Source organism: Coturnix japonica, chromosome 5, assembly GCF_054131305.1.
Source record: "Coturnix japonica strain WE chromosome 5, WE-NBRP24, whole genome shotgun sequence".
NCBI classification, from domain to species: domain Eukaryota; kingdom Metazoa; phylum Chordata; class Aves; order Galliformes; family Phasianidae; genus Coturnix; species Coturnix japonica.
The window spans coordinates 39778291-39795989 of record NC_140667.1 but is presented as its reverse complement, the minus strand read 5'-3'; the positions used below and the strand labels follow the sequence as shown (position 1 = coordinate 39795989).

Here is a 17699-nt window from a genome sequence, read left to right as displayed (position 1 = left end):
TTTCTGGTATTGACTTTCACTACACGGTGTACAGAATAAATCCCTCCCTAATCCTACTTGGTACCTCTTCTTACATTTTCAGAGACTGAATTTTTATATCTTTTTTCCACAGAAGTGTTCTGGATTCATCACATCACAATGCTTTTCAACCCTTAAGCCCTATGCATATTCCTGTGTCACTATTTTCCTGGCAACAGGCACCATTTCTGTAATTCTTGCCTGCATTCAGTTTCCTAGAGACACATTACTGCACTAACATATTTGAATATTTTTCTCTCTTGGGAATGGTATTGAGCAAATAATTCAGACTACTTCTCCTTACTGCCCTCTTCTCCCTGGTGTTTGCATTAGTCAATATTTGTGTTATCATTCAGTTTAAAATCATTAAGGATTTAATATCTACTGTTGGAAGATTGCAAAAAAGGCAAATGGTACTGGTTGTCACACAACTCTGTCAGAGAGCATCTAAATACAGACATAGGCTATAAGTGAGATAGTGACAAGATAGGGCCAACTGTCGTGTTCTGCATTTTGGTCACAACAGTCCCAGGCAACCCTACTGGCTTGGAGAAAACTGGCTGGAAAGCTGTCTGATGGAAAGGGACCTTGGTGTATTGATGGAAAGTCTGCTGAATATGAGCCAGCAGTGTGCCCAGGTGGCTAATAAGGCCAGTGGCATTCCTTGGATCAAGAATTGTGTGGTGAGCAGGACTAGGGAAGTAATCTTGCTCCTGTACTCAGCACTGATGAGCCCTCACCTTGAGTACTGTGTTCAGTTTGGGGCACCTTAGTACAGAAAGGACACTGAAGTTCTGGAGCAGGTCCAAAGAAGGGCAACAAGGCTTGTGAAGGGCTCGGAGAATATACCCTATGAGGAGAGGCTGAATGAACTGAGGTTGTTTAGCCTTGGGAAAAGGAGGCTGAGGGGAGACCTTATGCTCTCTTCCAGTACCAGAAAGGTGCTTACAGTGAGAGTGGAGTTGGTCTCTTCTCACTGGTGACAGGACAAGGAGAAATGGCCTCAAGTTGTGCCAAGGTGTGTAGTAAGTTTAGGTTGGATATCAGGAAACACTTCTTTACAGAAAGGGTTGTTAAGCACGAATACACTCCCAGGGTGGTTGTTGAGTCACCATCCCTGGATGTGTTTAAAAACCATTTGCATGTGGTGCTCAGGGACATGATTTAGCAGAGGTTTGTTAGTTAGGGTAGTAGGGTTAGATTGTGGTTGGACTCAATGATCTTTAAGGTCTTTTCCAACCCACGCAATTCTATGATTCTAAGATAGTGTCCAGCTGTCCCTTTAAGTGTGGAATAGAGGCAAGGCTGAAGAAGGAGTTTATTTTAATATATAGGGATAGTGCCCTAAATGTGTTTTGACTTCACAGTCTAATCAAGCCAAAAGAAAGAAGCTAGGAAAATAAGCATGGTTTTTCATGTTTATCTTATTACCTTGAAGATATTTTTGCATAACAGTTCTTTTCCATCACAGAATCATTAAGGTTGGGAAGAACCTCTAATATCATATGTCCAACTCTCAGCTCTTCCCCACCCTGCCCACTAACCACGCCCTAAGGTACTCTGTAAGGAAGTATCATATATATATTAGAGAATATTAATGTTACCACCAGGTCTTTAAAATGAGAAACTGTCATCCATCAACCTTGTAAATCTTGAACACATCGTTGAAAGAATGATCACCTTGCCCAGATTTTCCTTGTTCTCAAAGTCATTTTGAAAGCTGCAATCATCGAGTGCTCTTAAAAAGACTGCAAATAGCTTTGGAAGACAATGGGATTTCTCCCAATCTTCCAGGCTGAACTGTACAACATTACAGGCAGAATCTACAGAGGAAAGTGGCTATTTGTCCACCTAACCATCATGTTTAGTTTACAGTGTTGGAGTTGGTGAATGTTTCTGTTTCTAATCCATGTCAGCTCCACCTGATCCAAACCTGGGCCTTCTGCCTCATCAACAAGTGCTCTGTGCAGTTCTTTGACTTTAAAGCCGAGGTTCCTAATTCAATCTTGCAAATTACACATAAGTAAACTAATTGAAGTATATATCTCCCTGTTCCCCTCTTCCTCATCATCCAGCTGAACTTCTCTGACTGTTATCAAACCCTGCAGTGAAATTTTTAGCCACCTTATTGGGTTTGGGACTCAGCCCGCAGTGAATCATGAAGTGCTTTTAATGTCCTTTTGCAATGTGCTTTTTTTTTGTCACTGCAGCCTAGCAAGTCCTGAACAGCCAGCAGAAGAAATCTCCCTCATAGTACCCTTATGGTATGATAATACGAGCCTTTCATGAAGTTTAAGATTTGGATGAAGCTGCTTTCAACCCTGCAAGCAAAGGACCCCACTAAAGTTTTAAAGAAAAAACCTTCCTGGGGCTAAGCGTCCATACGCCTGTTTGTGAAGATCTTTCTGTCCTGGGGAGCAGAGGGAAAGTCAAACTGGATCTACACACTGATATCAGACAGGTTAAAAAATAATGGTCAGATTTCAGGCAGCTTGCATTTTCCTGTTTTGTTCAATCTCCTTTGAAGGAGAAAAGGGAGATTTGTACCTGAATTGTTTGTTTTTCTCCTTGTCGTTATCTATACAACACCTTAAATTCTCTGCTTTCTAATCTGAGGTGACTTACAGAGGTTCCCCGTCAAACACAGACACTACACAACACTGTATTAAATTACACACTTTGTTAGAAAATTGGTATTTTAGATACTAAATGATAGCCTGTGCTCTGCAGCCATGCTATCATTCTTGCCCTAAGATCTTGTCAGAGCCTATAAATTAAGCAGGATTTAGACCTGATGTTACATGAAAGGGTGGGCTGTGGAAAATGGGGTTGCTACTTCAACTCTCAGAACTTACATTTAAGGGAAAATTCTCTCCAACCTGGCACAGGATGTGAATATTATCCCCACACAGTCTATTTTAACTTATGCATTCCTGAATAAACAGCATTTTCTCAGAAACTGGAGTGACAAGATGCCACCTAAATGACCACTTCTACAACCTATGTCTGTTTCTATCCATAGGAGCTGGATCTCACTGCAGTGCTATTGTACCCAAGCTATACGAAATGCTGCCTAAGCGTGTATTGACTGAAACAATAGCTTTAACAGCTCAACTCCACAGTGCAAAGACCACTTCTTTGAAAAAAATGAGCCAGCACTGTTAAGACATAGCACTTGAACTACTGCAGAAAAAAAAGGGGGATATAATGAGCCAGCTCACACCTCTGCTTTCCCATGTGTGCCTTAAATACAAGGGTGTGAACTGAGGAATCCTTATAATCTAGTTCCTAGTTACTGAGGAGATGACATTGCTCGTGACTATGACAAAAACTCTGCCAGAAAATAACATGAAGAACAATATTCCTGAGGTCTCCCACTACTTTCATCTAGTGGTGCATGTCCCACAGCAATTATACACAAAACCAAGGATGAATATATTTTTCTCTGGCAGACTTTACAGAAGGAAATATATACATGATGCCTCCACATCTGTAGGGAAGCTTATTCCAAGGCAAGGTAGTATATCATATACAAAATCCTTCTCCATCCCTAAAAATGGAAAGGTAATTAGTAGGTCTGCATGCTGCAGCAGCTTTGGTTAGACAAGATGTATGCAAATGAATGACTGCAGAAGGCCAGCAGCGTTATGCTCCTTGGATATAACAGGACTCAGAGCATAGGCAGCTTTACTGCAGTCATGCTGCTTCAAGGACATAAGGAAGGCTATGTTTGTGTGTGAATAAAAGCAGAAAAAACACGCAATTCCTTCAGTTCTGAAACAGAAGTAATAAGATTTCAAGTAAACAACAAGTATAGAACATTTGCTTCAAGTTTAAACAAAGTTGTTTTGAATAACAAACAGACTCTTGTGGAAGAGAGCGAAAAAGATGACAAAACTCCCAGTTTGGGGCAGCTGCTGCAATGTCCTTTTTTCTTGTATCTGAGCAGCAGCAAAGAATAGTAAGGGATAGCAGATGACAGAACAACAGCAATATCATTCTCAGCCTTCAGCCAGATGCACTCAGAATGTACACTCTGGTTTTATGCTTAACACAAGGGGCTGTGCAAGTGTTAGGTTGCCCTTTGAAAAGGTGGAGTTCCTTCTCACATAACACCTGGGCACGTGCTGACTCAACTCTGCCCATGTGGATTCAGAGAAAAAAAGAGGGTGTAAGTAAAGCAGCAGGAAAAGGCACAGGGTTGTACTGCACTTTCCTTTAACCTTTTTGCTGCTGCCAGCTCTAAGAGAAAGCTGATTAAAGAAACAGGCAGCATCAGGTAGCACTTGCCCTGGCAATCAGCCTGTCTGACTGGAGCGTACAGTTACAGTGCTCTCTCGTGGCTGATAAAATTCTCACCTTCCAGCTTCCCAGCTATAGTAATCCTGAAAGGAAAGGGATGTGCTGAGTTTTTAGCCTCTTTTCCTGGAGCCATGTGAGTACATGTACTAGATGATGAAGTCCAGGAGCATAAGCACCCAGATGAGCACAGACAGGCACTTTAAAATCTGTGGAAGAACTGTGCAGATCCAATTTCAAATAAAATTCTCAGCACAGCAACAGTATTTATTTTTAATAGCTTCATGAAAAGTAAAGTCTTTTCTGCTCTGTCACGTGGGTTCATTTTTAATACAGAAATGGATGCCACAAGCAAAAAATAAATACTTTGTTGTCTCTAAGTGAATGCCCACACATCAGTTACATCAGTATGAAAACCTTGTGGCACAATGTAATGCAGACAAATCACTCCTGTAGTGCCTATCACTTCACATAGATCTCTGATAAAGTTTAGAGCATCATAGTTAAGGAAATATTACTATCCCTGAGGTGCAGTTGTAAAGAGGCTGCGAACATTGGGTTTTGGCCCCTGCCTTCTACCAGCAATGCCAGGCTTACAAGCATAAGAAGCAAAATACCGGGCTCTTAGATTTTCTTCTAATCAAGTCACCAGCTAGGAGTTTTTCTTCTTATCAGAAGAAAACCGCAGATGAGCTGAATTTGGCAGGGACCTCCGCAGATAGCCAGTGAAGCACTTCTGCCCAAGCAGGCCCACCCAGAGCAGGTTGACTGTGTCCAAATATTTTCTTTAGATTGCTAAGGATGGAGACTCCACGAGCTCTCTGGGTGCTCTTTCCCATTACTCAGTCACCCTCAGAATAAAGAAGTGTTTCCTGGTGTTCAGACAGAACATCTTGTGTTTCAGTTCAGTGCCCATAACTTCTTATTCTGTCAGTCATGTCCTTCCACCCTGCACCTACACAGCAGTGTATTTCATAGCACGCAAGCCTTTCCCACATCCAAAGCAATCTGTACTTGTTACTGGGATGCATTAAACAACTTTCTACTGCTGGTTACAGAACCAGCAGCCCATGAGAGTGAGTACCTATCTGTCATTCTACAATCAGGGCTGTAGCATCCTTTGCTTTCTTTTATGGGATATAGGCAAAAAAAGACTTTTCAACAACTGAATGCAAACTATCTTTGCTACATAGAGGTAATACTTCTAATATATTAATAACCATGATTAAGCATTCCATTTCACAGTGCCCACTTCAGCACCTCCACCTACGCTTTGCTAGCAGACCTGAGGTTACACTGATGATGCACTGAATCAAGCAGGCACATGGGGCCACAAGCAGAGTATGTAAATACATGCTCAGAAGAACACCAAACTTCAGCAAGGAGGATCTTGCCTCAGGAATGCACCTATAGGTGGGTTTTCCAGTTTGGAGGTTAGTCTGGTAATACCTGTCCCAAGATTTCAGTGTGTACAGAGTACAGAACCACATTTTAAAATGAAGAAATTTCTGTTAGGACACAAGCAACTGGTCAACTTCTGAACTCAGTTATGTAAATTTCACACCAGCTAAACTCTGTTTAGCTATAAAGCCACCAATAGGCATAATCTGGATTCACTAACACGTAACAATGCCAAACTTGTTCTCTTTCTTCACCTGTGAAGGTGAGACTGAAACAGGCTTGCTGAGGAGAGAGAATAATAACAATAAAAAAGCTTCTCTCCTCTCTCTCTAGTATCCAGTCCAGTTCCTATTTTAAAAACCTTGAGATTTGAATCTAAAGACTTAGGCACACAGTCTGTTCAGACTTAAGCTGCCATACAGCAATTGAGTGCTGGTGGCTGTTCGGATTCAGCCTCTCATCTTAAGGCAAATGCATCAGATCTCGGCTTACCTTACAGACAAGAAGATTTGAGCTACTCTGAAACATTTTGTGCTTGCTGTAGGCTAAAAGAATATCTAGCCCAGCTGACCTTTGGTAACCTTCATACATACGTTATTTTTTTCTCTCAGCAGGTCAATTTCCTACCCACTAAATCCCCTAAAGGCAATCTAATTAAGCCAGGCAAGTCATTCCATATGAGCTGTATGTTTCATTTTGATTCCCACAAAACACACACACATCTTCAAGCATTTCTGTAGTTTGTCTGAATACTCAATATTAAAAATTCAGCATTTCATGCTGATGTCTTTTAAATAAATAAAATAAAATAAAATAATAATAATTGAAAAAAAAAAATAAAAAATCCACAACCAATCCAGAGCAATCTGAGAAAATAAAATAGAAGAAAATTGCAGTATAAGCTATTGGTCATAAACTGTTCACTTGTTTTTATATTCAACTCTCTAGTATTAACCTGGGAGTGATAGGGCAGGGAGGGAAAACAACACAAAAGAGATACTTTTCACTAACTCCTTGATCCCCAGAGGTAGAATCTGCAGCGCTTCATGCTGTAAGTTTCACAGCAGGTTTTACTGTTGCTATGGTTATTCAAAATCTTCTGTGCTGTAGGAGAGAAAAAATTCTCCAGGTCCCTGCAATACATACATAGTAACAGAGCCATCTTAGTGCCAAGCTCTCCACATGGGGTTAGGCTTCAGTAGCATCACCCCAAATCTTAACAAACAACATCAAATTAAAGGCACTTATACATTTAAAAATAATTTAAAGTGGCACATCTTTAAAAAACAAAGTTAGTATGAGAAGAAAACAGAGGAAGGAAGGGAGGAAGAGGAGAAGGAAGGAGGAAGGAAAGGAGAAAGGAAAGAAGGAAGGAAAGGTATACCATTTCTCATCTTTAGAAAGTGTTCTTTTCTCAGTTTTGCAAATATAGTTTCAAAGCCCTGAGCAGAGTTTTGTCACTAACTTATTTGTTAGCTCAATAAAAGAGCATCAGTCAGATTGAAAGTGTGACTAGTAAAGTCAGTAGTGTGCAGATCATGCTTCTCAATATATTTGTTACCACTCAGGAAGCTGATTAGCAACATAATACAATGAATAGTTTAGCTGATACATGGTTTTGTTTTTCTCTGCCCCTTTTTTGATGTTTTTTCCCACTCCTTGGAATAGACCATGAGCTGCTTCTATTATTTAGCAACATGCTATTCAGTATGAACAGTCCTGTTTACTATTCTCTAGATGGGACTAATATTTAAGAGCAGAAATGTGAAGCAACCTGGACACTACCACGTAAGCAGGTTGAATCATGGTAAGAAAGGCTCCAACTCAAACAGATCTCTGGGTGAGAACATAGAACTTCCTCTGGTGTTTTCACTTCAGAGGGTTGTGCTGTGCAGCGTTTTCACCTCTCAAAGTACAGGCTCACCTCCCAACTCAGATGCAGTGGTCTTGGTCAAGACTCTGTAAAAGAACATAACTATGTTGTGTCATAGTCTCTACATTCCTGCTCCTATTCAATAATTTCCTGCTTATTCATCCAAGAATCACATTAGTTTTCAGTCACTGCATCACACTGAGAGCTCTTGTTCAGCCAATTAGCCACCCTGACTTCGAGTTCCTTTCAAGGTTACTGTTTCCCTGGAAGCAAGCACCCTGCTTTGTGTGTGTATGCAATCATCTTTGCTCTCCTACGGATGACCTTGCATTTGGCTACATTAACATTTGTGCTGGTTAAACAAGTCCCACTTCCCAAATGAACTAGATTGCTCTGTCAAACTGATCCAACTTTATCACTATTTACTCTTACTAATATTGTATCCTCTGCAAATTTTACAGGTACTGATTTTCTCACTTCTGAGCCATTAATAAAACCACTGAATTGTATTAGACTGGAAAAGATCCCTGTGGAACCCTGCTGGAAATGCCCTCTGTGGATTATTATTCCTCATTTACAATTCCTTTTTTGAAATTCATCAGCCAATTTTAATCTATTTATTATGTGCTACATTAATTTTGCATAGCTCTAATTTTTTTAATTGGAATGCCATGTGGTACTAAGTCAAATGTAAGTCTAAGTGCAGGTAGATGTCAGCACAGCTCCTTTTATTATCCAGCCTTGTCAAAAAACAAGTTCTGTTTGCTCCAACAGATCTGTTCTCCATAATGTGAGATGTGCAAAAGTTACTGCTCAAGACTGTGCTTTGAAAGAAAATGTTGCAACCAGGCAATTAATGAGCAAAGAGGAACTGTAACAGATAGATTTAAAATAGGGTGTGGAGCAGCAGCATTTTCTTACTGACAAGTCTAAATGCTGAGGGAGGCCTGACTACCATTTTTAACACCAGAAGGTAGTTGTGATGATTCAGTGTGTTCCTCACAGTACTGAATGCAGACTTGGAGCAGCTTTAAGAATCTTAACTCTGGTAGAACTGCCATGTTCAAATAGTCCTGCACTGTCAAGGCCAAACCCAAAATTGATTTTCAGTGCCTTTTTGCGTAAAGAGAACTAAGACTGAGATGCAATATTCTATCTCATTCTTAGGCTAGATAATTGTATCTGTATCTCTGAAACTGTCTTGCAGTTGGATAATAATTTTCTCTTCATTTTTCAGTATCATTAAATAATAAGGTAGGGTACCCCTGAGTATATACTTTCTTAACAAGAGACTTCTTTTCAATCATAAATTAATCTCCATAAATATGCATGTACTTCCATATATCTGTCATACCCTCTTTCACAGATACTAAGCTACAGATTTCAATATAATTTAAAATTGTTCCTCTGAAATTGCTAGCCACTCTGTGAAGTAGAAAGAGGCAATAATAGTAATAAAACAGCACATACAAATTTACATAAAATTAATGCTTTGCTGTTAGTTAAAAGATACTATGTTTTAAATGTCAGATTTTTTTCAGTTATTTATCACAATTTCAAAATCCTTTTATCTGGAAAAATGCATGTTTCCTAATCTTTAAGTCAACATAAAACAAACAACCCAAAGCACTGTAAAGTATCTGGATACAGAAATGAATTTGTTGCTAGAGCCCAATTCTGAACACCCTACTCAACACAGAACATACCTCACATTCACTATTACATGCTCTACATGTTATCAGTAAACAAAAAACTCTCATGAGATGTACAGGACTTCCCTTGATGAATAAAGTTGTAACAGTTAGCCTGAATCACTCTGTCTGATTCACTACATATAAATACATCCATATCTATGCAATCTCATTGGAATTGATAACTATTACCATATAAATGATATCAGTCATAGGCACTGTATATAAACTGAATATAGATAGCAGTGACACAGGGTGGATTGATACAGCATGGCACTCCCACTAAATTTAATGCCTAACTTAAATTTAAGACCTAAGTTTGATTTGCTTTAGTTCTGTTGGATATAATAGCAGCCTTGTGATCTCAAGCTCATGATGCTATTAACTCACTGAATACAGATTTACTCACTTTCAAGAAGCTGTAATAGTTCCCTGTGGTCATTTTGGTCACCTTTTAAAATTAAGGTCTCTCTGGACATTACTTCAAATAATTTATGAATGGGTCGATGAAACTGTTAATAATACCAGCTGTCCTCTCCCACTCTAGTCATGTTTCAAAGAAGTAAGTTTTACTCCCTTCTTATGATAGGAACATTCCTCGCTTGGATTAGGATAAGCAACTGCTATTGTTTCTGAATTATTGCACAGATAAGATATGGATTTGAAACAGACTTTTCTAACATATCCTACAACATGCAGTTTAAGAGAACAGATGTAGAGGATATACTTAATGAAGCATAATTCACCAAGATGCAATCCTGTACCCCTGCTTATGCCTGTATTAACTGTGAGCTTTAGAAGAGTTTTAACTCTCTGCATACAGTGTTAATATAACTGCTATTATGACTATGTGTCAAATGCTGCTTCTATAGTTTTTGCTAACTTTTTAGGTTATAGACTTATATTTTGTTTATATAGACTTTTATATAGACTTATATTGTGCTTGCCAATCAACAATATACCAGCTACCTACCACTACAAAGAAACTGGAGCTTGTGATAGCTATCTCTGATTAACTGCTGTATCAGATCAGCTCAGAAAGTGACTGTGCAGCCAGTAATGCTGCACATAATTTCAGTGATAATGAACTGTGAGGATGGCTAAGCTATCAAGGAAACATGCCCTTATTGCTTGGTTTACCATTTAAGATTTTGTAAAAGTGATGAGCACCTACGACGATGCAATCTGTTTGTTGTTTGGAGAATAACATCACAGCAGGAAAATAGAAAAACTCTAACAACCTGAGAACAAAGGTACTCATCCAAGCTAATTCCCAGTAACTGACTTCCTAACCTTGAACAACTATCTTGCTGATACTCAGTTGACGAAAGAGCAATACTTTTGAAACCAGCTTCGCGGTTCAGATTTGGAACATAAAACTGCTTCAAGCTGAGTTAGGACTAAAACTTCTGATTCTCACTTAGACAATGAACAGGCATGGACAATCATGTCCATGTTAGCTGGTATTCTGTCCAAGTTCACTTACTCTAAGCTGCTCTGATATATGTACAGGGAGTATAACAGAAATATATACACTTCTAACTGAAATATTCGTACAAATTATAAATGAATGAAAATGTGTGTGCTAGCAACAGTAGAAACAGTAAAACAAGTGTTAAAAGAATGGTCTGCATTAACAACAAAGGACATTGTTCCCAGCAATAAAAATGAGAAATATGTTGTTCATGTCAAGACCACAAAGTCTGCACTCTGCTAAGACCACAGCACAAATGATTCATCAGGGGAGATCCTGCACTGACAGCAGGAAATGGCATCAAGGTCATATTCCATCACAAATGTCATTCCTTTTCTTGTTAGCCCATAAAGAAAACAAGTTACAGCTACACACATATATATAGGTATTCCAAATATATATTACAGACAAGAAAGATAATGAGCAGTAAACGTGCTTAAGATTTAAGGACATTAATGCAAGATTCTGAATCAAAGGACAACCCCATAATAACTGTTCACTACTAATGTGTATAAAATATCATCTCCCATATTGCCTCAGTATCATCAAACAAGAACACTGTAATGTGATTAGTACTCAATACCTCAATACCACATCCCTATGTGGTAAAAATTATTCTAGCAGAACACTTGGGCACATTCATCCTAGAGTTTCTGAAAAAGTGGATATGTGTATTAGTGTGTAGTGTTAGTAGGTAAAATCAATGTACTTAGAGCTTCTGAAAATAAATACCAATTTACTCTTCCAGAATATCTTGCACTGAGTTTTGTTTCAGTGTTTTCCTACAGGGGACACTGCTTCTTGTAGCAGCTACACAATTTTTTAGGTATATTATGACATGATGCTCTCATTTGTGCTGGTGCTGTGCTCAGTTTTGGATGTCATAGTAAAAGAAAGACATAAAACTATTAGTTTCCAGAGGTGGAAATTAAATAATAATAATAATAATAATAATAATAATAATAAAAATTTTAAAAAATAATAAAAAAGGAAAAGGGGAAAAAAAAAAAAAAAGGTTAATTAAAAAAAAAGGAAAGAAAAAAGTGAAAAAAAAAAAAAAAGTGAAGTAGGTAAATAAAGCCTAGGATAACAAAATACATCATCCACACATTATCCCTTCAATGTATGGAGCCTGTTGGCACAGTTCAGAGTTAATTTACATAATAGATGCTTCTACTTGAGCCTAAAACAAGGCTGGTCTGCATGTCATTTCCTGTCAGGAGATGCTGAACATTGATTACTTATTTGAGATAAATGATGAAATAAAAACACATTTTACAATCCAAAAACCACCTCCATCTATTGTATAATGCCATCGTTTTTCTTTCGTTTTTTCCCCCTAAGACACTAGCCAAATTAAAAAAACAAATAAATAAAAGAAAAATCTGGAACTAAGCAACTCAACAACCCCTTTGCTCTTTGTAAATGACCTAGCTGCCTCAGACTTGAAGGTATGAGTTCTATTCAGTCCCAAACGTCCCAATAAAATTCAAGGCATAGAAAGAAGGGTAAGCTGAAAAGTCTATGTCCAATGTACTAGCTGAAGTTACAGCATCTAAAACTCCTTATCTAACTACCACATGTTGTACATATTCTGCTGCTACACTGATTAGAAAACAATACTGAAAATAGAGTGTGAAGAGACTAGGAAGAGATTTATTTCAAGACAATACCAACTTAGTCATTACCTTTTTTACATTATCCAACCAGCCCATGAAATAATTGAGCTTCCAGAACTGGTTGATCTCAGTGAGAAATTAAAAACACCAGAAAGCCGTTTATACCTTTCATATAACTACTCAGTGAGATCAAGAGCTGTTATAACAACAAACTGAATTAGAGTCTGTCTCCTCTGTGTGCAGTTTCTCAGTTTACATATGTAAGAAATGCAAAGGAAAATACCCCATGGGGTGTGGCAAAGATCAATCCATTAATATGATGTATTTGAGAATGTAAAATGCTATTAAGTGTTAGACTGATTATTTTAATCAGCACCATTTTCACACCATCTGCAATTCTATGGCTACAAATGTGGCTGTTGAGTTATATCCTAGGTATACAGAATCTCTCACTCTCTATTCATACTTCACCATTAACAAAGCATTCAAATGCTTCAGGTAAAATCACATTCAGCTGTAGAACAAAACATGAAAGAAAATGCAATGTTATCCCAGTTCCTCTGAAGAACCCAGAGTGGCACTGTCATGAAGTCACTTGAATGTCTGAAACACTTTTTATTTACTTAGGCTTGATATTCTTGTGTAAGAATCAGATCAGGATGAGAAAAGAGGAGATAAATGCAGGCTTTTTAATTTTCATTTTTTCTCAGACAGATGTGGTAACTAATATATAGAAAGTGATAAAGGAAGATTCAAATGCTACACTGTCATTTCTGACACTACAGAAAGTCACATAATTTTTCTTTTTTTACTTACATGTCTACACTTTAAACATAAAGAGGATGAAATGTTTTATTAACCGCACACATTTAGTACCTGTTGTAACCTTAAAAAGATGAACAAGTAGTACCAAAACCAGTGGAAAGATAGTTTAACCAAAAAATCTGATTGTGCTTTCTCAAAAAACAGCACAGAGGTACTAAGAAAATCTGAAATATTCTTTTTAACACACTTTCTTTCTTTCTTTCTTCTTCTTCTTCCTCTTCTTCTTCTTCCTCTTCTTCTTCTTCTTTTCTCTGATGTTTCCTTTCACTGCTAAATAGCAAGGGAACATGCTGGTGCTGTCTTGTTACTGCTGTGGTAAAGATTAGCTCTTGATCTTGCTACTTGAGGATTATGCTACTCTTTATAAAACAGTCTTCTGACAAAAAGTCATCCCTCCCTCTTTGTTACTTTATACCAAGGAGCCCAAGTTTCATTCAATATAGAGTTTATCCCTGATAGAGCTTCCAGAAGCCAGAATGAGGACAGCATTGGCAGCTGCACCATCTCCTTCTGTACAGATCTGCCATGTCAGTGGACACAGAGGACAGAGAGGGAGAGTCAAAAACAATTTAAGAGACAACCAAAATATTTATGAAACTGGACATGGAGAGACACAGTAACAGAGAAGGTAAAGTTTTGGCAGGGATACAAAGCTTCCCAGCCTCAGTGCAGGCAAAACTGTAAATAAATAAAAATGGATGAGAGTGCCAAGATTCTCTTACTTCCTCCCTTCCCTCCCTTTCTCTTCTTCTGCTATTAGACATGCCCATCGAAGTCTCTATAGAATCACAGAATGGCTTAGGTTGGAGGGGGTCTGAAAAATCATCTAGTTCCAGCACCCTGACATAGTTAGTGCTGCCAATAACAAAAACCCTGTAGCAGAGGATGATTACAGTTAGAGTTGTTTTTCTGCATGGATATGTATATGAAAAAGGCCAGAGATTTCTGACCAAAAATGCAAAGTAGTTAATTTGGTCCTGAATTTGTATTTGCAGTCATGATGGGAAGCAGCCTGTGCAACCCCCATGAATTAAACACACCACAGTCAAAAGCCTTTGGCACCAGTAGGGGATTAATGACCAATTCAAAAGATGATGGCTCAAAGAAAGCTGAGCCATCATTAAGTCTCTTTTCTATGCCAAGGTTATTTTAATTATAGTCTTTTTTAAAAGCAGAAGGAAAAATAAATATTGCAGAACAAGGAATTGCTTATATTGAGCCAGCAGTCCTATCTATAGAACAAGGGGGAATGGCTTTAAACTAAACAAGATTCAGTTTAGACATTAGGAGGAAATTTTTACTCAGAGGGTGGTGAAGCACTGGAACAGGTTGCCAGAGAGGTTGTGGGTGCCCCTGGTAGCATTCAAGGCCATCATGGGTGGGGCCCTGAGGACCCTGATCTAGTGACTGGTAACCCTGGCCATGGCAGGAAGGTTGAAACTAGATGATCTTCAAGGTCCCCTCTAACCTAAGCCATTCTATGATGCTATAATTTTATGATTCTGAAAGGTTTTTGTGGTTTTTAAGGGCACTGTTTTTACTTTTGAGATAGTTTTCCATTAGTCTTTAGAAATCAATGCCTAGCTTGCCTTATATTTTATGTAAATTGAATAACAGCCCTGCACCAGGCACCTCTTCCAGCAGTGCTGGAAGAAGAACCCCAGAAATGAGCCAGCATTTGTTTTGGTTCAGATGGCCCACTGTAAGATATGGCCAATAGGTAATGGTTGGAAAAACACAAGTTCTACACCCACTTTCTCATACCCAAAGACATTATTATAGTCTAGAGCACCTGTTTCTAGTTTGCAATGATTGCTAAGAAGACCTGGGAGTCTGTGTAAAAATACTAAAGCTATATATGCTGATAGGCCAAGCTTTTGTAAATGGTCCAATTTTGGCTGTACGTACAACAGCTGGATGACCAAAAGGAAAATACTTGGCAATTTTATGTTGCAAGAGACAAAATCCTAATGTTACATCAATTTTCTGTTGGAACAAACCTACGGTAATTAGTGCTTTTTTTAGACAAATATTAGCGAGAAAAACAGAAACTCTTGTGTATCCAGACTATTCATTTCTGTAGCTAAACTGTTTATAATTCTTTACGTACTCATTTTTATGTGTCTCCTTTCCATACTCTGGCATACTGCATGAAGTAGAAGGAAACAACGTAAAGTGCAAGACCAACAGAGTCTGGGGAAGTGCTGGAGAAGTACATGACCAGAACACATGCTATGAAGAATTCTCTTATTAAATGACTGGTTTGGCTCTAAAACAATGGAATCCATTCTCACTAAACCATCATGTTACAAGTACCCCAGTATGTAATGATCCCTCAGTTACTCACTGTCAAGTATATTTTAACCTCTTGCTTCACTGCTCTATTCTAAGATTTCTCTCCAGATCTTAGCAAAACCAAGATTACAGAAGATTCTAACTGTATGTGAAACATGGAATCCGGAATCCTGGTCATAAAATTGGGGTCAAATATAAATCAAGTAATGCAAATACATAAATCAAAATTTAAAAATCATCAGGTAGAGATTTAAAAACAGTCCAAAATCTTGAGCCTGAAGGAGAAATGTGTAGCAATTTAAAGGACAAATATCCATCACAGGTTCAAATGTTTCCTTACAGTGGACAAAGATATTGATCAGCCTGTAAAACAGCTTATTTTACCACTGTCAGCAATTTACTAAAAACACAGGATTACAGTGAATCTTTAAAGATTCTATTTTTATTTCTTTAATTCTTTTTCTTCACACACTCAGTCTTTCCTACTGGCACATTATAGACCTTTTTCTTATATTACATGCAGTCTTTTAGACCTATGTAAATGAATGAGAAATTATGCACCAATGATTACTAATACGGAAAGACACACAGCAAAGCAATAGTTAGCAGATCCTGTCTCTTTGAAGCAGTTGTAGATATACAAAAATGAGATTATTATCTCAACAGACAACTTTGTTAGTCACAATTTAATCAACTTCATTAAATAACTGAAGAACTCAACCTAAGGCTTTGATGCAGGAGAGAAAAAATTGACATGAAGCCTCATCAGACTGAAAAAGGCATCTTTTTTTCTGCTTTTGGGCCTTCCAGCAGTTGTTTAAGTAACACCTCAGGTGATGGTCACTATAAAGCTCTCTAACAATACTCAAGTAAGGAACAATCATTCTTCAGCAGAACATGTACTAAAATTTGAATAAAACAGGGAAGATTAGCATGGCTCCTGCATCATGATGACATTCAAATTCATGAACTGTTCCATATTCTATTTATGTCACCCTAGCTTGTATCAGAAATAGTGTAGTTTGATGGACTTTGGAGGTGGTTGACCCTCAACTTGACACTGGTGAGGCTGCACTATGAGTACTGTATTCAGTTTTTGACCTCTTGCTACAAGAATGACATTGAAAACCTGGAAAGTGTCCAGAGAAGAGATATGAAGCTATGAAGAGTCTGAAGCACAGGCTTTATGAGGAGCAGTTGAGGGAACTGGTAATCTTTAGTCTGAAGAAGAGGCTCAGGGGAGACTTTATTGCTGTCTACAACAACCTGAAAAGAGGTTGTGGCAACGTGGGGATTGGCCTCTTATCCCAGATAATAGCATTAGAATGATAAAGGCCTTAAGTTGCAGCAGGGGAGGTTCTGGTTGGATATTAGGAAAGATCTTTTCTTCAAAAGAGTGATAGGTGCTGGAATAGGCTGCCCAGAGAGGTGATTGAATAACTGTCCCTGGATGTGTTCAAGAAACTTATGGATGTAGCATTTAGGAACAGTGAGCATGGTGATGATGGAAAGGTGTTAAAACACATGATGTATACTTTTCCTAATGTAAATAAGTATTTTTAATTTTCACTAATGATTATAAATATTTTGGTCTTGTTTTCTATCTGTTACCATTATTTTTGAGTCTTGCAGATCATGCATACAACTGAGCAGAAACAACTAAGTTAATCCCAGCTGGCCTATAAAATCATGTATTTGTTATGCCATTTCATTTCTGTTGTCTATCTTCTGGACAAATTTCAAATTCAGTCAAGAAATGCTGATGCCATCAAACTATATACAGAAATTTTGTGCCAATGATGTAATGAGTAGGAAAAATCAAGATTCATAAGTTCTAGAAGGCAGTTGAAACTCCAAGGGCTGCACTAGCATAGTGACAAAATTAATCTACTTCTGCTTGTTTACTTTGCTTAAATCAGCTGCTGGAAGAAATCACTGAGAGTGCCTATCAGAAAATAACAAAATGTCCACAATAGCCACTTTCTGAAAAACAGTCACAGCAATCACAGTTGTCGCAGAAATAATCAGAAAATTCTTTCCCAGAAAAATCTCTTTGCATATAATTTTGCTTCATCTTGGATTAAATGTGTCTGATGCAACAGAGCAGCTTGAAATATTTGCTTGTGAACTGAGCAAATTATAGAATTCACTACAATCCTGTGCAGTAGGCAAGCTTCAACCTCAACTTCCAGACAGGTAAAGTA

General features: G+C 38.1%; 1 non-coding gene across 1 annotated transcript; it reads left to right on the top strand.

Moving 5' to 3' along the window:
- The first annotated feature begins 16377 nt into the window (after positions 1–16377).
- LOC116653568 (U6 spliceosomal RNA) lies at positions 16378–16480 on the top strand. Its single transcript, XR_004307668.1, has one exon. It is a non-coding gene; the product is annotated as a U6 spliceosomal RNA (small nuclear RNA).
- The last annotated feature ends 1219 nt before the right edge of the window (positions 16481–17699 follow it).